General features: G+C 44.9%; 1 long non-coding RNA gene across 3 annotated transcripts in view; it reads left to right on the forward strand.

Moving 5' to 3' along the window:
- Positions 1 to 18,512, forward strand: part of LOC132244247 (uncharacterized) — a 48,350-nt gene extending 29,838 nt beyond the window's left edge. For 2 of the 3 annotated variants that reach the window (XR_009455836.1, XR_009455838.1), the window contains one exon: positions 17,445 to 18,512. This is a non-coding gene — a long non-coding RNA (uncharacterized LOC132244247). Of the gene's footprint in view, positions 1 to 7,648; positions 7,995 to 10,248; positions 10,342 to 17,444 lie in introns of those variants that run through there. The other variant, XR_009455837.1, reaches the window with a different exon arrangement.
- Positions 18,513 to 21,139: the final 2,627 nt, after the last annotated feature.

The raw sequence follows: 21,139 nt of genomic DNA on the forward strand, positions 1-21,139 counted from the left end.
GCCCCCATTGTCAAAGAATTTGTGTATCTAGAATCAGTCTCCGCAGTCACCTGAGGACCCATCAAGCCTGATGGATGTCATCCTCAACCTCGAGGGACCACCAATGCATGCATTCAGTGCAGGTTTCCAGAGAGCTCAGCTCCCATTTATGTATCAGAAAAGGGGAACAATTTTTGGAAGAGCTCAGGTCTTTGGGTTCTGAGCACTGCTAGAAAATCTGAGCAAGAGCTGATCTGGCAAGGGGCATGTGGGATAATTTTGTGTCAACAAAGGAAGAATTTTGTGTGTGAAAGCATCTAATCATTGATCTTGTGGTGTTCTCTATTGTTTTTCCTCACTACGTCTCCATTTTCATATAATGTGAACCAAAATGACGGTCCTTAGGGAGAGGGAGCTTTTCCTTTCTTGCAACGGTGAGAGCATCGCTGCCAGGTCCCGGATGAGTTTTTATTGCTCAGCACTGATTGCTGCTCACAGGCAGTCTAGGAAAAATGTCTTTTCTGCCTGTTCATCAGAAAGAAGTTTGGAGTCAGTGCTTGCAAGTGTCTTCGGTCATTTTTCAGTAAACTTGCAAAGACATGTTTTCCCCACATGTACTTGACAGAGTGGGGTTTTTAAAGTGACCTTTTTTCTTTAAATACTTGACCACGGGGAATGAACACAAGGGTAATTAACACTGAGAGCATTTCTTTGCCCAGAAGAATTACAGGCATGGAAATTAGGGTAAAACTGCACTTCATAAATGTAGTGGATGCAAAACATCCTGGACTACATATAGACATTGGATTTATGGCACATTATACCCTGCTTGTTATCTGGTTAACCCCAGGTAACCTCTCTACATTTTATCAGTTAGGTTCTTATCACCAGGTCAACACTCCTCCTTTCCCTGCCATGCATCTGTCTCATACCTGTTGTCTCCCATAGCCTCTGTTCCTCACTGCATTGTATCTGCATTTTCACAGACCTGGATTTTGCATATTGGCCTCCTATTCCATCCCAGCAAATCATTTTGGAACCAAGAGTTCTAGTTTGTTGCATGTCTTCTATCCCATGCAGCTACTTCAGAGCCTATGCCCTGGAAAACATCATGACTGAAACCCCACAGACTTTCAACTGGAAGTTGACGTTGATAGCAATGGATTTACAGATCAAATTAATATTCTGAAACGTAATTAACTCTAATTGAAATGAGCTATAATTCAGTTTAACCTGAGTGGAGCATCCATAGTAGAGTCTTTTCTTTTAACCTTCCAATTTCCCTTTCCTTACAAATGATGTTAGTAGTAGTGGAATTTGAGGTGTGGGGAGGAGGAGGAATAGCAGGGAAAGAGCTTGTTCCACTTGTATGGTATACTGAATGTGGGACCTTTTTAACTTTTATTTACAATGAAGCCTACCGGCTAACCCCACACTGAAGCACCCTTATGCCCTAGGCAGCCTGTCCACAGCATGTTGAGCCAAGGGGAGCAGCCCTGGGCCTGCAGGCTGACCCCAGGGCCCCCCACCACCCGGGGCTCCTCCAAGCTGGCTCAACATGCTGCAGTCCTGGGCAAACGTTCAAACAGCATGTCTGGGAGCACTAAACTCCGAAGCAATAAACTCCAGGGTTTATTGCTTCACATTAATGTAGATGCACCCAACCAGTAGGTCTTTTCATGCAGTTAGTTACTACTCCACAGAAGGGAAGGTGGCAGAAGGTGGGTTAACATTTCTCTGTGAGCTATTTGGTAAATTCAAAATCCTTGCTGCTTTTCTGCTCTAGGAAATAAGGAAACCTCTTAGTCCCCTGTGGGCACACGGTGCTTCAAGTGGCAGCACTAGGTTGAAAAGGACTTGGACTCCAACCTGCCAGTAGCATAACTGAACTGCAATGGAGAGGGAAAGCCTGGCAAGGGTTATTTCTCCTGGCACAACTTACCTTCCTCCTTGGAGACAGCAGGGGCTGTATTGAGATTGTCAGGACAAAACCAGCTATGACAACTAGTGCTAATTATCATATTTACTACGGTGGTCCCTAAAGCCCCAGACTGTAATGAGGACCTTATTGTGCTAGGCAGCTGTACACACATAGTTTGATACAGTCCCTGCCTTGAAGAATTTACCTTCTAGATGGGCAATAAGGAAAAGATTGATTGTGGCCTCCCCATATTTAATGTATAGGAAACTGGAGCTCAGATTGCTCATAGGCACCTACAGAATCTCATTTTATTTTCTACAGTGATCCAGGCCCATAGCCTTTAAGTCTCCGGCTTTCACTGACACTTGAGCTTTCTCTGTGCCAACTTCATTTGTGATAGTACTTAGACTTCTGAATCAGCACATACTTCCAGAAAGAAATTAATGATGAGACTTTCCCAAGGTCACATGTCAAATCTGTGGCAGACCTAGGAGTAGAAGATGTTACTTGTGAGCACCTGAACGTTGCTTCAACACAAGACCCAGCTTCTTTCCGCACCTTGGTATACTTGCTTTCTCAAGAGGGCCTGCCAATGTGGTTTCCAGTTTATCTGCTGGTCTCCCATCTCAATATCTCCCCTCTTCCCCCCTCAAATAAAGCATTTTAAGCAAGGTGGTGAATCCCCTGTCCCTTCCAGTGAGTGAGCAAGCTCCTCAATCTCACATGGTAAGCGTGTGTATTACAGCATGCACTAAAGCAAATCCTGTGATCAACAGCTTCCATTTGTTGCTTTGCATTGTTACTTTAATTTCACCTCAAACATATATGTCAAACTTTGTTAGCGTTACTTGCATTGCCATAGCAGACGGATGGCAGCCTTGGAAGGATCTGTTTCTGCTTTTGTTTCTCATTTAATATATAAATATGTACAACAAGAAACAGAACCCACAACTGAACTAAGTTATAGTTAAAGGGTTCATAGTGGTGTGACTAAATGAATGAAAAATCCAAATGTATGGCATTTCTCTGTACATAGCGCTTGAAACTTGAACAGCTTGGCAGTTGTAACATTGCAGAATGTTTTATTACTGTGCATTCCCACAAGGTGAATTCAAATAAGGATTAAAAGGCACTATAAATCAGATTTCATAGCTGCCTAAACCACCAGCAAACTGTTGGTACTTGTTTTCAAAAGCCAGCATCCTTGATTCTTTTAAATGTCCTAGTATCTCCTGGTCCAAAAACAATGATAGACTACCAAGGCCCCCAATCTTGCACTGATCTCTATGGAGCATCATCCAAACAGTACACCATACTAACATAGCATTACTTCCTCTTTCAGTGATTGAAGGGGTGTGTGTGGTTCTTCCTTCAATAAGGTACCTAGCTCTTCAGCTTCAGTAGAAACTCCTGCTTTAAGTGAGATTCCAGAGCTGCAGGAGGAACTAGTTGGAAGTATTTTGGTAAGACATTTCATCAAAAAAATACCATTTTTAACAGCCACACATGCACACGCATGCCCTGTGGACAAAGGCTGACAATTTAACTTGGACAAACTTTTTAAATTGTTTAAAGGAAAATTTTGTTTTTCGTTTGTTTTTTAAGGACATTTCATTTTGAACTGTGTTGGTTACAACAGGGCATCAGTGGTTGGCAATAAAGAAGTTTCAAGACTGCTGGAACATTGTTTTGAAACAACACAACAGAGAAAAGCAATGCTTGAGGGGGATATAATAAAGGTTTACACAATACTAAGTGGGGAAGAGAGAGTAAATAGGGATGCAGTATTTACGGTTTCTCACAATACAAAAACTATGGGTCATAAAATGGAACGCAGAGGTAGTAAGTTCTTTTTCGCATAGCATGTAATTAAAGTGTGGGCCTCATTGCCACCAGCTGTGGTGGCACTGGGCAGTTCAGCTAGATTCAGAAAGGGATTGGACACATGGTGGGAGGAAAGGTGCGTCACTAGCTATTGAGCATGGGAGTTAGGGGTACAGCCTCCGAATATGAGCTTCCTAGACCTTAAATAAGGGGTGGGCAAAACAGTGGATCTGGCCGGTGGCCAGACTCCATTTCCCAGAAGCCCCTGCCTGTGTGGCTGGGGCCAGTTTCCATGGAGAGCCCAGCAGCAGCTGTGCTGTGATAGCAGGAGGGCGGGGTTTCTGTGGAGACTGGCCTCCACGGCTCTGGCATGGCGCGTGGCAGGACAGGGGAGCTGGTGCAGGGCTGGGCTGGGATGCTGTGGTGGTGACAGCATGGCCCGGAGCCAGGGCAGAGCCATGGGCCACTGCCTGCACACCCCTGCCCAGGACACGCAGGCTGCAGATCACGGCTCTGCCCTGGCTGTCACTGCCGCAAGATCCCAGCCCAGCCCCAGAGCAGCTCCAAGCCCTGCCAGCAGGAGAAGCGCTGGGGAGGGGCTTGCGGGGGCTATAGCCACCCCAGAATTCCCAATAGCCAATCCTTCCAGTGCCGCTGCCACCACCTGCTCATCACAGGTCCCCCTCAGCGCCCCCAACCAGGAAGAGGCTGGCACCGCTGGTGCTGCCAGCGCTGCTGGGGCCGGTCTCCATGGAAACCCAGCCCTGCTGGGAGGGAGCGAGGGTAAACTTGCCCCCCCCCCAGTTCCAGCCCGAGGTTCAGACCTTGCAGGGCCCCCCTCAGGGATGCTCTTAGATGAGCTGATGAACACTTACTGTGGCTGATTCACTGTTATGAAACGCTCCAAAGGACTGTAGGTTTCTGATGGGGTTGCTAGTGACCATTTATTCCTAGCTCAGGGAAGCACAGACTGGTTTGACAATTTAAGCGCTCTGAGATAGAAAAAGAATCCCGGCAATGGGGTAAGAAGTGCCCTTGACTCAGGGAGTGACAAGTATCCAGTCTATCACTTTGCATTACACAGACATCGGAAGAAAAGAAAATGGCATATGCTTCTTGGAGTGTTGCTCTGAGCCGCCCTGCTCTGCCATTCACCCAAACCTGCCCCCGCCCTGTTTTTTTTTAAAGCAAGGACTCATCTTTGCGGTGATACCAACAGACAAGTCTGTATCCTCTGCATTTGAAAAAGCATCGAGCCACTGTCTTCAAATTCCCTGCTCTTGATTTTAAGCCGGATTGGAATCAAATGTAATTTTAACTCTGGTCCCATTCAACAAATCTCTAGTGAAGTCCTATTAATTTTCAATCAAACTTCAAGAAAACCAATTAGCATTTTCATTTCTATAGAGCCACAGAGGCAGAATGTATAATTAGCCTCCCCACCTTGTTCACAGAGGAAGAAATGGCATGGAGAGACTCCTCAGTCCACCTCTCCTTACAGTATATTTCTTTTATCCTGCCTGCCTCTTGGAGGCACCAGATGGGATGTCTTTAGGTGTCTGCAGCCCTACAGTCCCTCTTCTCCTCCAGCTGCTTTTGATGTCCCCCACCCCACCCCAGTCACTGCTGGTGCCAAAGCTGCACCCTGAAAGCACAGTGCCCACATGCTGGGCATTGCATAGCCTCCAGCCCCTGCTGGGATTAGCATTGCCATGTCTTAAATATAAAATGATCATATTAGAAGCTCAAAATTATCATCTTTGCTGAAAAACTATTGTACACTGAAAATATGCAAATAAATATACAAATAAGCCTGTTTCCTATTTACTGTATATTGTCAGTGAGTGTGTGAGAACTGGATCCTCAGAGTGGAAGCATTACTTTATTTTGAGGCAAACAGTCACAAGAAAGTGTTAACAGCAAAGCCAAAAGCCAGCTAAGACATCCTGACGGGGACTTGGGTTTTGCGTATGCTGCCCTAATGAGCTGCCTCACAAATTATCATGTATTTTGAACACTTTTACTAGTATTGCTGTTACATCATACAAGGGTGGAAATTACCATGCATATATGACAATTATTGTACACCTGTCAACACTGGTTGTGCTCTCTTCACGGCTGCTGCCTCCTTCCTGCCTGCACCAGGAGCTGCTTGCTTGCATTCATGCTCCTGCAAAAGGTAGTGCCCCTGCTCCTGTCCCCTGAGCTACTGCCCTGCACAGAGCCAGTGCGGGGCTCTTATCCCTGAGCTTTCTCCAAGCCAGCCCTGGCCAGGGACTCAAATAGGGCCCTGCCTCATGTGCAGCGAGGACAGGGACTCTTGGGCCTGCACTGTCCCTCTCTTCTCATGTGCCCGGCTCTCAGGTCCATCTCCCCCATGCCCATAACTTGCGGTGCATTGATTCTCACAGGAGCCCTAGGGGCCAGGGGAGTGCTAGTGTCCCTAGTATGATGTGGGGGGCATTCACTGAACACCGCAATGTCTCACAACCAGGCTTTGGCACCTCAGTGAATGGCGCTTCAAATCCTGTGTGGTACAGACATTCAGAAAACCCATGGCTCTAAGTTATGCAGGATTGTGTAAACACAGTATAGTTTAGCATCTGCTGTTATTAATATTATTAGTATTATTAGTATTAGGGATACTTTTCCTTTCCTTTGTTGTGTGCTTGGGGGCCTGTTGGCCAAGCTTTCAGGTCCAAAGTGCCCTTCTCCATACTGAGCCCACATTTGGAGAAGGCCATGGAAACCTTGTCCAACATCTCTCCCAGCTGTACAGTTGGTCCAGCTGCAGATGTCACAGCTTTCCCACCCCTTCTCGCCTCATACATTTCTAGGACCATCAAGGCCCCAGTGACACTCCCCCTGTTGCACATGGATGTCTTCCTCAGTACTCGGACAACGGCTGCCAAGGTGAAAGCCTCAGGGGTGCAAATGGTAGCTGTATTGGTCTAAGGACATAGGCAGACAAGGTTCTTTGGGTGAATCTGATATCTATTATTGGACCAATTCAAATAGTTGGAAAAAATTCTTCTTTGCCAGCTTTCAGGTATAAATACCTTCATCAGACTAAGGAAGTGTCTGCAGATGGTCTGTCAATAAAAAAGGTTAAAGCCTGATACTTAGTTAAGACACTGAGTGCTTTCAAAGAGTATGTGATTCAGTTACGGTTTTTGGCAGACCTGTGGGAAGCACGTTGGCAAGGTGTCTGCCCTGCTCCTGAGCTTTAGCTCCTATGACATGAATACCCAGCTCCATAAGTAAATACGAAGAAGAACTGCTTATCATTTTTGCAAATGTAGAGCAGCAAATACAAGCCACCTGAAAGCAGGTCTTACAGCCCCCTGCTAACGGACATTGTCTTGCAGTATGTCAGTAACTTCATCTGCCTCTTTTATGTAACTTCTCTTATTTTGTGAACAAAATATATCTGCTGAATTGGGAGGAAGTAAATCTAGAAGACACCAACATTGTTTTATTATAATAAAGCTATTATCCCCAACAGATGCTGCCCCAAAATTAGTTTGTTTCATAAGTGCATCCCCAGTATTGCTTCAAAACTGCGTGCAATATTTAGAAACGCTGTTCCTAGACAAAGGCCTAATTAGGGTCCCTGCCTGTTTTCCAAAATGTTTTGTGAGTTTGAAAACAGAAGGGGTGGTGGGGGTGTTGTGTGTGTGTTTTGTGAACACACAACATGCGAGCCTCTGCTGTGTATCTGTGACTCCAGAACGTCCCTTCACACCACGGTATTTCTGGTCTTGCTTTCTGTTCATCCACTTTCCCTGGAGAACAGTTTGTGTTGCTTATTTCCTACCGGGGTTGCTGGCACTGCCATGGCCCTAAAGGATCCTGTCTGTAGGAGGAGAGGAAAGGGTTAAAGCAGAGCCTTGGAACTGAACCCACCGCAGCTGAGACTTGTTCTGGCCTTGATTAAAGGCTGCCAAAGGGAGTGCGGGTTCTTGCATATATGTGGTGAAGTAAAGACTTGTTTGGTCCTTTTATTTTTTTTTAACTTTTGGGTTTGTTTTTTTCATTTCTCTCTCTTTTGGGGGGAAAAAAACACTACTTATTAGTGTTGGGATGAAATAGTTTGGGCAGTTGGGCATTTTGCTGAGTGGGTATAAGCCTGTTTGTAAAGTTTGGGATGAAATGGATAGTTTGGGAAATGTCTACAGTTGCTCTTCTCTGACTGTCAGAAAGAGTATTTGGTGACAGCCCCTCAACAGATCAGAAGAAATCAGCAAGCATCCACCCTTGGGTAGCCAAGGTTCGTGTCTACTAACTACAAGCCTGACATCTACATGGTATTAATAGGGGTGTAGGTTGTAGCCCTGTGGGTCTAAGGATACAGGCAGACAAGGTGCTTTGGGTGATTCTGATTATCTTTTATTAGACCAACTTGAATACTTGGGGGAATTTTTTTTCCCCGACTATTTAAGTTGGTCTAATAAAAGATACCAGATTCATCCAAAGAACCTTGAATGCCTATGATATCAAGAGATGAGCTGTAATTGTGGGCTCAAAGGCTGAGGGTGCAGATTCTGCTTGAAAAATGCAGCTTCTTATCAGAAGCTCGCTTCAGAAATGTGCAGCTTGGATACCAAAAGCATTTTGTTAACAGGAAAATCATTAATGTGAAACTGTGCAAATGAGAAGGTTAGAAATGCTGAAGTGATTTTGATGCTTCATTGTTAGGTTTGTTTTTTTGGGGAGGTGGAGACTTCTTTGTTCATTGTGTTTCTTCAAGTGGCATTTGAGTTCCTAACCAACTTTGGGCACTTTTGACAATTTTACTTGCAATATAAAAATACAAGCAATAATGATAAACATCCTAAATGCATTTTCAGCTCATAGGGTCAGTCTCAACTGGTGTATTTGAGTGTAGCTCAAAATGAGGAGTTAGATTATGCCATTGCCATGACCCAGTATTTTCAGGCCTCCCAATGCAAAACCTACACCTGTCTTGCAGAGAGAAAAGGAACTTTCTCTTAGTAAAAAGCATGAACCCTGTAGCACAGGCCACTTCTTACCATTTAATTAGTTTATTCAATGTAAGGTCATGGTCAAGATCACGCCCAGGTTTCTTCTGTACCATTTTTGGTGGAGTTGAAAATGCTTTGTGTAGCAAATATACATCAAAGCCAGGAGGTGGTTTCAGTGCCAGCCAGCTTGAAAACCAAAACCAAACAAAAAAAATGTTCTGGATTTGAATCTTCACAGATGCCAATTAAAGGGAGGCCTTGAGATGTAAAGCAGCACACAACAATAATAAAAAACCCACTCTTGGGTTGAAGATGTGCCTGATTACTAATGAGCAGACAGTTGCTATGCTATTCCAGGTGCTGTTAATAAAAGCCTCTTTTCCTGGCAGCTGTGACCCTGTGACAAATCCAAAAGACTCATGGGTGGGATACGTTGCCCCTTGGTAGGTGTCCCAGGCAGGTCATGTGAGCCTAGTGAAATAAAACCTAATCCACAGCACAGAGGGCTGTGTGGATTTTTTTCTGATGAGTCCATCCATGAAGCAGTGATTCAGTTCCGAGAGACCTACCACGTCACTTAAGTTTTGTTCTGTTTTCTAACCAGTTTCTCCCCCTCTCCTATTTTCTGCTTGGAGTGAAGCAAAACAGCCTTTTCAGCCTCAAAGTTTTGGGTTTCTTTGAAAGGCACCCAACGTTTGATTTCCACTCATTCATGACAATGTAACTCGTTCATTTTTAGTGTAATTTTTTTCCTGGATTTGTGCCTTTTTAAGTGAAAGGAGAATCAGGCTCCCTTTTAAGAAGGAAATTAGTCCATAAGACTTGCTAACGTTGAAGCGTATAGCAAAGCTTTATATATGGCAGTCTTCTACTGCTAGTTTTTAGTTATTTGTGTTTTTGCATCATTTACAATAAACTTTTAAACAAGTTCATAAGGTGTTTGTTTTTTCTTTTGAAGTATTTCACTACTAAGCACCTAACTTATTTCTGCATAAGATGACTTACTTGTGAAGAATAAAATGTCCTCCAGTGCTAACAGAATCTGTCGTCCTTTCATAACAATCACTACTATCGAATGTGTATCTTGCAAATTAAATCGAGCATTTAACATTTTTGACAGGAAGTTTTTTGCAGTGTTTTGCAGTGATGGCCTTGAGCCAACTAGCAACACTGTTGGGGACCCTGTTTGGGTACATTATTAGTCATAAGTATTATTTTTTGTAAGTTTGAATCACTTGTTTATCCTTCAGTGAAAGCATCTACATAATTATCAATGTGAATTATTTCACACTCAAGTTAACTGAGGTCCAGAAAAGTTAAGTATACTGTTCCATGGTTTTGGTGACAGAGCTGAGTAGAAAACACAGAAGTCCTTGTTTTCAGCATCCTTTTCTAACCATTATAAAAAAACATAAAAATCAGCCTTTTTTTTTTTTTTTTTAAGAGTTGCCAGCTGTAAAATTCAGCCTAAGCAAAATGCTAGCAAGCACTCAGGGAAGGATATTCTCATTTCATCAATGCTTTGTCTTTCTCACCCAGGCAGAGAACTGCCTCTGCAGAGGATAATACACAACATGGCCAAAGGATTAAACAGCCCAAGGAGAGAGCACCATTTGTATATTCTGCTACAAGGTACGCAAAGCAAGCACCTCTGTTAATCAATCTAACTTATATAATTGAGACTGCAAATTAGAGAAACAATCAAGTGAGAAACTATTGTAATTATGCAAAATCAACCGGTGAACTATGTGACAATCTGTCAACACAATTCATATATTTCAACACTGCTACATGCAGTAATTATAGAGGGGGAAACAAGGGGAACTACACTTCCAGTGCTTCATTTTTTAAGCCTCACTTGGAAAGCAGTGGAAAGGTAAAATGGTGTCAGTATTCATTTGGGGAACAAACCAGTGTCTATTCCAGTTAGCTAGAGCCTTTGCAATAGGTATTGGATCTGATGTTGGAAACTACAAAGTCATCTGCTGTCCAATCCTGTGTCACTGGATTCTAGCAGAGGAACTTCTGTGTCAGGAGGTCTACAGGATCCAAACCGAGTCACTAGAGCACCTTACTGTTACACAAAATGTCATTCAAAACTGTTCCAGGTGGTATCATGTGCACTGTTGGGTTAGTTTTGATATAGAAATGTGTGCTGCTCAAGTTGGAGTTGGATGAAATTTGTCATTTTTTGAAGTTAAAAAAAAAATACTTTTCTGACAAAAAATAGCTTGGGCATTTTGACTTTTCTAAATGTTTTTCTTTGTTTTCATCAGCTCAGTAGCAGTTATGGATGCTTCTAAATCCTGTGAGGCTGTGAATCTCTGCTTTTTATTCACAGGGAATTAAGGGTAAAGGATTGGGTCATTTCTTGCTTATCTATTTAAATGTGTAGAAGCACATGGGAGCAGGAGGGAGGACTTCTCCTTGACCTCTGGATGCTCATGATCAAAATGTATCCTGAATTCATAAGTATGATTTAATATAACACTCAAATCCCTTCCAGCAGTTTCTCACCCTTAAAATTTTGGTTGGACCAATTTGCCCTGGGCCTAACAGACTGTTTCTGTTCTTCCACCTCAACACTTGGTAGTTCCTGACTCAACGAGGAGTCGCATTACAATGAGTAAGAACATTTGCAGTTCGAAGTATTCCTGCATGTAAATAAAGGGCGGAAGAATCGAGCAAGGACCCTGCTACTTTACTTTTAGATCACAAAATTCCTCTGTAGAAATGATGGAGAAAAAAATACCCCACCACTGCAAAGTTAATACAAGTTGTGATATGAATAATGTTCCCTGTGAGCACTTGCGAACAACTAACGATATAAACAGAGGACAAAAGAAAAATAAAACGGGGGAGTAGGCCTGTGCAAACAGGGAAGTATTCAATTTGGATTCGACCAATTCGGAGGACAGTGATTTGATTCAGCAATTCGGATCACTGTTCTAAATCGATTAGGCCAAATCGGTTTTGGACGATTCAGCGCAGATTCAGAGATTCGGCCATAGACTATAAGGGAGAATCACTGAAATACCTATAACTTGATCACTTTTTGTCAGATTTCGATGAAAACAGCAGGGATGGTAGCCCTTTCTGAGGGCATGAGGCCTTCCAGGTTTCAAGGAGCTAGGTGTAGGGGTTTCTGGAAAACTGCACCTCAAGTTGCTGACAAGAAAAACTCATTATGTGTGATGTTGTGTGTGTGTGTGTGTGTGTGTGTGTGTGTGTGTGTGTGTGTGTGTTCAGGCCCAGCGGGGGGAAAACTGCAGGGCTGGTAGCCCCTGTCCTCACCCTTACAATTCCACTGCAACCAGTAAGCCTCAGGCTTCTCTCAGATCTTACAGGTCTGGGCTTTCCACAGCCAGGACTGTGAAGTGGCTGGAGGTTATCAGGTGCCTCCTTCTCCTACCTGCCTTTCACCAGGGATGTTCACAGTTCTGGCATTTTATAGGGCTGCTGCACCACCGGTGGTCCCATCCAGACCTCCCTACTCTGCCAGGGTGCAGTTTTAGGTGGTGCGAGGATGATGTGGGGCCTCCTCCTCCTCATATACCCCAGCCCTTATGCCTCCAAGTTCTCCTGGCTCAGGAGCTCAGCAGGGAGATGTTCTTACCCTGCTCATGGGTGAGAAACTAAACTGCTGCCTCCAGCTCCGAGAGTGGGCCATTACATGGCCACCCTGTCCTGCCACATACATCGCCCCTCGTGCGGGCATGAGGCCTGCCAGGTTTCAGGCAGTGGTGCATGGGGTTTCTGTGAATCTGCACCACAAACTGCTGAAAGCAAAACTTGTGTCACTTGTGTGTGTTAAGGGGTGTGGTTGTAGCCGTGTCAGTGTAAGGATATTGCCCAGAGAAGGTTCTTAGATTCATAGATGTTAGGGATGGAAGGGACCTCAATAGATCATCAAGTCCGACCCCCTGCATAAGCAGGAAAGAGTGCTGGGTCTAAATGACCCCAGCTAGATACTCGTCTAACCTCCTCTTGAAGACCCCCAGGGTAGGGGAGAGCACCACCTCCCTTGGGAGCCCGTTCCAGACCTTGACCACTCGAACTGTGAAGAAGTTCTTCCTAATGTCCAGTCTGAATCTGCTCTCTGCTAGCTTGTGACCATTGTTTCTTGTAACTCCCGGGGGCGCCTTGGTGAATAAATCCTCACCAATTCCCTTCTGTGCCCCCGTGATGAACTTATAGGCAGCCACAAGGTCGCCTCTCAACCTTCTCTTGCGGAGGCTGAAAAGGTCCAGTTTCTCTAGTCTCTCCTTGTAGGGCTTGGTCTGCAGGCCCTTGACCATACGAGTTGCCCTTCGCTGTACCCTCTCCAGGTTATCCGCATCCTTCTTGAAGTGTGGCGCCCAGAATTGCACGCAGTACTCCAACTGCGGTCTGACCAACGCCCTATAGAGGGGAAGTATCACCTCCCTGGACCTATTTGTCATGCATCTGCTGATGCACGATAAAGTGCCATTGGCTTTTCTGATGGCTTCGTCACACTGCCGGCTCATGTTCAACTTGGAGTCCACTAGGACTCCAAGATCCCTTTCCACCTCCGTGCCACCCAGCAGGTCATTCCCTAGGCTGTAGGTGTGCTGGACATTTTTCCTCCCTAGATGCAGCACTTTGCATTTCTCCTTGTTGAACTGCATCCTGTTGTTTTCTGCCCACTTGTCCAACCTATCCAGGTCTGCTTGCAGCTGTCCCCTGCCCTCCGGCGTGTCCACTTCTCCCCATAGCTTTGTGTCATCTGCAAACTTGGACAGAGTACATTTCACCCCCACGTCCAAGTCGCTGATGAAGACATTAAAGAGTATCGGTCCAAGGACCGAACCCTGCGGGACCCCACTGCCCACACCCTTCCAGGTCGAGACCGACCCATCTACCACGACTCTTTGGGTGCGACCCTCTAGCCAATTCGCCACCCACCGGACTGTGCAGTCATCCACATCACAGCCTCTTAACTTGTTCACCAGTATGGGGTGGGATACCGTATCGAAGGCCTTCCTGAAGTCCAGGTATACGACATCCACCCCTCCTCCTGTGTCCAGGCGTTTCGTAACCTGGTCATAGAAAGAGACTAGGTTGGTCAGGCACGATCTGCCCGCCACAAACCCATGCTGGTTTCCCCTCAGCATAATTTGTCCTGCCGGGCTCTCACAAATGTGAGCCTTGATAATTTTTTCAAATACTTTACCAAGGATGGAGGTGAGACTGACCGGCCTATAGTTGCCCGGGACCTCCTTCCTCCCCTTTTTGAAAATGGGGACCACGTTAGCCCTTTTCCAGTCCTCCGGGACTTGGCCTGTGCGCCACGAGCATTCGAATATTCCCGCCAGTGGCTCTGCAATGACGTTGGCCAGTGTCTTCAGCACCCTGGGATGGAGCCCATCCGGGCCTGCCGACTTAAAGGCATCCAGTTCTTCCAAGTGACACTGCACCACCTCAGGATCTACGCATGGAAGTCTGGCACCTTGCTGCTGCCTCTCTACAACCCCAGTGAGAGACTTGTCGTGCCCCTCACTTAGGAACACTGAGGCAAAGAACTCGTTGAGGAGTTCAGCCTTGTCCCCTCTATCTGTCACCAATTGCTTCTGCCCATTTAGCAGAGGTCCGATTCCTCCCTGGGCCTTCCTTTTACTCCCTATGTATCTAAAAAACAATTTCTTGTTGTCCTTTACTTGGGTTGCCATCCTCAGCTCCATGGTAGCTTTGGCCCGCCTAACTGCCTCCCTACAAGCACGAGCAGAGGAGGTATATTCATCTTTAGTGATCTCACCCTGTTTCCACTTTTTATGTGCTCCCCTTTTGGCCCTTAGGCTGCCCTGGATTTCTCTGGTCAGCCAGGGAAGCCTCCTGGCCCCTTTCCCTCTTTTGCCTCGCTCGGGGATCGTCTTGCTTTGTGCCCAAAGGATCGTTTCCTTTAGGCACAGCCACCCTTCTTGGGCACCCATCCCATCAAAACTCCTACTCTGCAGTGCTTCCTTGACTAATCGCCTGAGTGCAATGAGATCAGCTTTCCTAAAGTCTAGCACTTTCACCCTACTAGTTACCTTACCCACTCGACGTCTTATGTTGAATTCTATCATAAGGTGATCACTGTCTCCCAAATAGCTACCGATCTGGAGGTCCCCTATCATGTCATCTCCCGTTGCCAATACCAGATCCAGTATGGCATTCCCCCTAGTGGGACCATGCACCTCCTGTGTCAGGTGGAGGTCCTGTACACAAGTTAGAAACCTGCGTGAGGGATGGGACCTTGCTGTCTGAGTCTCCCAGCAGATGTCCGGGTAGTTTAGGTCCCCCATGACTACCGCCTCTTTAGCTTTTATGGTCTCCGAGAGTTGCCTCAGGAGCCCCGCATCTATTTCTTCCCCTTGGTGTGGGGGTCTGTAACAGACCCCTACCACCAAATCCCTTTCTCCTTGCCCCCCATGTAGCCTAACCCACAATCCTTCTACTTCCTCCGCCTCGGATTCTGTCTTGATGAGGGTTGATGTATATTGCTCACTGACATAAAGTGCAACCCCCCCCCCTTTCTTCCCCGACCTGTCCTTTCTGTACAATCTATAGCCCTCAATATGTATCGCCCAGTCATGGGATGAATCCCACCAGGTCTCTGTTAGCCCCACTAAGTCATAGGTGTTTAGTGCAAGCAGGAGCGCTAGTTCATCCTGCTTGTTCCCCATGCTCCTAGCATTAGTATATAGGCACTTGAGCCCTGCGACTGGTGCCTTTGCTGCCCCCCCGCTCCCAGTCCCATGGGGCCCATTGTTTCCTACCTTCTTGTTCCTTACCTGTTCTGTTGTGCTGGCCTCCCCATGGCTTTCAGGTTCCCAATGTTCTCCTTCTTCAGGCTGGGCTGTCCTTGTGGGTGCCACATGGTTTGGTGGTCCACAGCTTCCCCTGCCCTCGTACTCCCCTCCCCCCGACGAGCCTAGTTTAAAGCCCGCCGGAGGAGATCCGCCAACCTAGAAGAAAACACACGCTTACCTTTGGGGGACAGGTGAAGCCCATCCCAGCTGAGCATGTCCCTCGTCGTGATGTGCGGGTCATGGTCCAGGAAGCCGAAGCCTGCCTCGAGACACCACTGCCGAAGCCGCCAGTTGGTCTCTCTGATGCAGTTCTCCTGCCGTCTTCCTCGTCCGGTCACTGGTAGGATGGAAGAGAAAACCACCTGGGCACCGAACTCCTTCAGCACGCCGCCCAGAGCACAGTAGTCCGCCATCAAGTGATCGGGGGTTCTCCTGGCCGCATCATTAGTACCCACATGGACTAGGACCATGGGGTAATAATCGGTAGTTAATCTGATATCTTTTATTAGACTAACTGAAGAGTTGGAGAAATTGTTCTGTGCAAGCTTTTGGGTTTAAAAAACCTTAGTCAGACTGAGGAATCATTAGTTGTACGTGCATGAGTGTGTGTGTGCTCGTCCTGGACAGAAGGAATAGTAAAGAAGCCAGAGGCTGGCACGCAATGCAGGCAACAAAGCCAGTCAGTGAGAATGGAAATGGAGGTCTCAGGGTTGAGAGACAGACTCGGGTAGGGGGAAGGGTTATGTAGCAGGTAAAAGTGGGGAGGAACTTGGGGAGTCGAATCTCAGGTTGGTTGTAGAGTGTCATAAATCCAGTGTCTATACTGAGTCCATGAGTTACTATATCTAGGAGGTTAGTGAAGTGAAGTTCATAGGTCTGTCTGTGAAAAGTGGTTTGTAAATTCCCATTGAGGATCAGGACTGAGAGACTGGGAGACGGCACCCATGTCACTAGTTTTTCATGCCTGCAGCCAGAGGTGCAGGGCCCCAGAGCCCAGGCTCCCCCTCTACCTGTCTCCTTGATACTTGGCAGGCTTTGTGGCCTAAGCAAGAGCTACCATCCCTGCAGTTTTCACTCCACTGTAGCTTAACACACACATGTGACAGGAGTTTTGCTTTCAGGAATTTGAGGTACAGTTTTCCATAAACCCCTATACCTATCACCTTGAAACTTGGCATACCTCATACTCTCAGAGGAGGCTACCTTATCTGAAGGTTTCATCTAAATCACCTGAAAGACAATGATGTTATAGCTATTTCATTGCTTCTCCATTATACTCTATGGCCGAATCTCCAAATCGTCTCTGGATTGTCCAAAGCGATGTGGCCGAATCAAATTGGAAAAACAATTCAGATATCTGAATTCAGTCTCTGGCATGGAAATTGGCTGAATCCAAATCAAATAGTTCCCTATTCACACAGGCCTAATAGAAAATCTCTAAGCAGCCTCAAAAGAATGAGAAGCCTGCAAAGAGTTAATCTGTTATTGGGAATGACAACTCTGCTCGCCATCTGTTTTAGTCCAAATTGATCATAAAAAAATATTACTGATTTTAAATTAATAAATACTGTGTTAGAAGAGTAATTGGAAGTTTCATGAAATATGGATTTGGAACGTTGGATATAAATAATAGAGCATATCGTTTTGATGATAGCTTTAAAAGATTTCTATAGAAGTACACATTTACTTCATATTTGTTTTCCTGTTGTCCACAGATTTGCCCTAGTCCCATCACTGATATGGATGTGATTAAAAAACAACAACAACAAAAATAGATGTAGGCATGCTCAGTTGAAGGCTGAAAGAAGCCACACACTAATCATGTCTGACTTCAGCTGGGTGATCATTAGAGCTAGTTAGGGATTTTGGAAGGATTGTTTTCAGTAATAAATTCCAGTTCATAAAACAATTTTTTTTTTCCAGGAACACACACACCATTTGTGGCAGAAAATGTTTACATGAGCCCATGTTACAAGAGAGCAAGACTGACATGTTCCTGACACAACAGCCAGGTGGTTTGGAGAATCACCCAAGAGCCAACAGATCAGGGTTCAAGCTCTTCTGCACCTGATTTAGGCTAGAGACTTGAACTGAATTCTCTTACAACATAGATAAATGCCCTCACCACTGGCCTGGTGGTTATTTTGTGGAAGGAAGGCTTGTTCCATCTTAGATGTGAGCAAATCTCAGATGGGAGGGGGAAAGGCTGGGAAGGAGATTTTCATCTTTTAAACAAATTCTCCCTAGAGGTGTGTTTTTTTGGTATGTGTTGTGACTAGCCATTGTCACCTTCAAGCTGTATATTAAGCTGCCTGCAGTGGAAGTTTATCCAATTTAATATTACCAGGTGGGTAGATTGCAATCTTAGCTTCAGTACCTGATAGCATGAAATCAGGCTGCAAGCCCTGTGGATAGCAACTTAAATTCCTTAACTTGACAGCACCTATTACCTTGGGTCTCTGGGTTTCTTAAAAACTGCAACAATAAAAGAATACCTTGATTTTATATATATATATATATATATATATTCATATGCTCAATATTTAGTCTGTTAAATGTAATCAGGGTCTGGGGCTGGTGATCTAGTATAGGATGTTCACACTTCTCCTTCTCTGCCATAGCATTGAGGGTCTCCTGGGGTTCATCAAGCCTTGAGGGAGAGATCTGACACCAGGATAATTATTTTTTTCCCCTCTAAGTTCACTGGTGAGCCTTGGGCCCAATTTCGCAAACACTTTCCATTCCTCTGCACAACTGAATTCAAGATAAGCACGTGCGCGAGTGAGTGTGAAGTGTTGGTTTTCCTGGAGTAGAGAATCTGCTGCTTTGAAAATTTTAAGATACAATATAAGGCAAACTATTCAGCTATGAGTATATTGACCCCTTTATTGGGGAAGGCTTTATGTTCACAGCAGAACGTGTAAAACTCTTAGTGTGTTTTGTTGAATGACTGTTTTTTTTCCAAAAAACAAGCAGCTTTCAAGCCATGAAGTTGATTTTCAAATTCTTGCTTTCTTGTACAAATCTCTTTGTACAACTGGACCCTTAAGAAGGACAATGAAAAACCTAAATGGAGGCACAGAGACCCTGCTGCAAAACCCACTATGGGCAATCTCCACGCAGATCTCATTTCCCTGTTCTTTGTGTCCCCCAGCTACAGCACAGCACTTCAACATGTAATGAATGGTGAGCACAGGGATCATCCCACCTCCTTTTAGCAAAGTATTTAAGGTGCTGCTTAAATCTGCTCTAGTCTTGTGGCAGCTATCTGAGTCCCTAAGGAAATCTTTTGGATTCTAGGACATCCAGGAATAGGGCTGAATCTCCTCCGAATTGAATCACCACCCAAAACTTCACACAGCCCTACTAGATCAGTGCTACTTCTTGCTGAAAAGAGTAGCAGTGTCATTCACATTAGCAAAGGCAGTGTCCAAGATTCCATAAAAATCCTATGTTTTTAAAGAATTTACCTAGTAAACCTCACACTCAGTCTTGCACTTGGACCAAGAGCAAAGTTAATTACGTGTTTGTTAGTTTTTAGAGGGTTGGGGGTGGGGCTGGGGAGGATAAAGAGGGGTCTTAAAATATTTTCATTCATAAATGAGCAGCTAAGAGATAATGGACTAGATGTGCACTAGATCAAGACAGCGGTTAAAACTGGTTGCTTGTTTGAGGAGGCAAAATGAGGGTAGCGTGGTGATTTACACAACTGGCTGGAAAATAGTTTCCTTTCTGTGACAAAGTTTGTCATTTGTGGGGGGTGGGAGACTGAACTCTAAAAATGAATTTTTGGATTCTCAAAGCCCTCTGTCATATCTTTTGAGAGCTCATGTTCCCATAGGGTATTGTGGTCTCTCATATTAGTTATGGCAAGAGATGTGCCCAAATAATTTACACGTACCAAGTGCAAAGGGTCCAGCAGGAAGGAGTGAGATGCAGAGGTTTCAGAGCTAGTTGTTTGTTTGGTTGGTTGGTTGTTTTTTTGAGTAGTGACCTTCAGTAAGGTTTTGAGTAAGCTTTGGGTATGGCCTTATGGCATATGTGACATCTTGTGCATGGTATCCTTTTAAATGCACCTACGGGTGATCAGAATACCCCTTATGTAGTGGGTGCATGGAAATTGGGAGCTAATGGATCAGGCTTGTGATTCCATCAGCCTATCATTAGTTAAAACTTACTGGCAGGGCTTAGTGAGCACCTGCAGTAATTATGAATGTGGGTCCAAGGTATAAACTAGAAGATTAGTCTGCAAAATGTTATAATCTCCCCAAAAAATTCATCACGGGCATAAATAAATCACTGGTTATAGATTATCAGTGTCCAGCCAGGATGCTGAACTAGACAAATCCCCACTGTAAAGGTCAGCAAAAGAATCATTGCAGAATCTCAGTGGAGTGTGATAAATTAAGATCTGTGCTTAAAGCATGATTTGGGGCTAAAGGACAGGAGCCGGGTGTCTCAAGTATCACTTTGATGTTTCATTCAAGGGCTGTCACCATGTGAAGTTCACCTGAGCTACTGGTATGGATAACTGTCAGACAGCAACAGCTGCTGAAGGATGCAGAGAAAGTTTAAAGCTCCCTGTTTAGGGCAATGTAAAATGATTGTGTTTTTTTTTTTTTTCTTCAGTCTTGAGATATTATGTGTAGTTGCTTTCAGACTTATGAGCAACAACATTAAGAAACAGCTTTGTTTAAAAACCAAACTTTATAGTTAACTTCCTATTTTACCTGTCAAGACAGGGTTAGTATTACCACCATCATTATTATGGGTTCTTAAAGAATCCCTGTCAAAAGGGAGTAAGCAGCAATGTGTCTTCAGTACGCTGAAGACAAATACATTCAAATATATTGAGGACATTTACTCCTCCGACTAGTCCATGCTGAAGGTCAAAGATACCATTTCTCTAGTAGTGGTACTTCAGTGATCTAGATATAAGACTGTCCCTGTCTCTGTAACTCTGTCTATGCTGCAGTCACACCTTCACTTGCATAGCCTTTTTTTCTGGTCAGGCAAAGCTGTATTTCATTAAATATTCTGACAGACTCTAACCCGGACAATTTTTTAAAGCCATAAATTAGCAAAGCCTGCTAAGTACACACTCACATTTAAGCACGTTGCTGAATCAGGGAATAAGCATGGTGGGACATCTTGAGACTCGCCTTAAAACTCCTGGGAATTAGAATTCAAAAATTTTGGATTGGCATCGAACATCATATCCAGGCCAAGGACTGTGCATAGCATGTATCTTCCTGTCAGATACACTTTACATTTACTCTTCTCTAAATACTGCTGCCTCAGAAGAGATTTTCCTTTTGAAATTTTTCACGCAAGTGCAAATTAAGATATAGCTGCAGACCCAACCCCCAAAGCAGCTGGGCCAGATGTGCAGTTAGCAGATGTGGTTGTTGGTTGATGTTGCCAGTGCATTTGATGCATCTTGCCTGTTTGCAAACTGTAGCTACATGAACAGTAGTTTTCAGACTCCTGTTTTCAAGGAGCTGGAACTAACTTCCAAGGGAAGTGGTGCTCGCCCCTACCCTGGGGATCTTCAAAAGGAGGCTACTAGACAGCCACCTAGCCGGGGTCGTTTGACCCCAGTACTGTTTCCTGCTCGT

The sequence above is a fragment of the Alligator mississippiensis genome, chromosome 11 (assembly GCF_030867095.1).
Source record: "Alligator mississippiensis isolate rAllMis1 chromosome 11, rAllMis1, whole genome shotgun sequence".
Taxonomy (NCBI): Eukaryota; Metazoa; Chordata; order Crocodylia; family Alligatoridae; genus Alligator; species Alligator mississippiensis.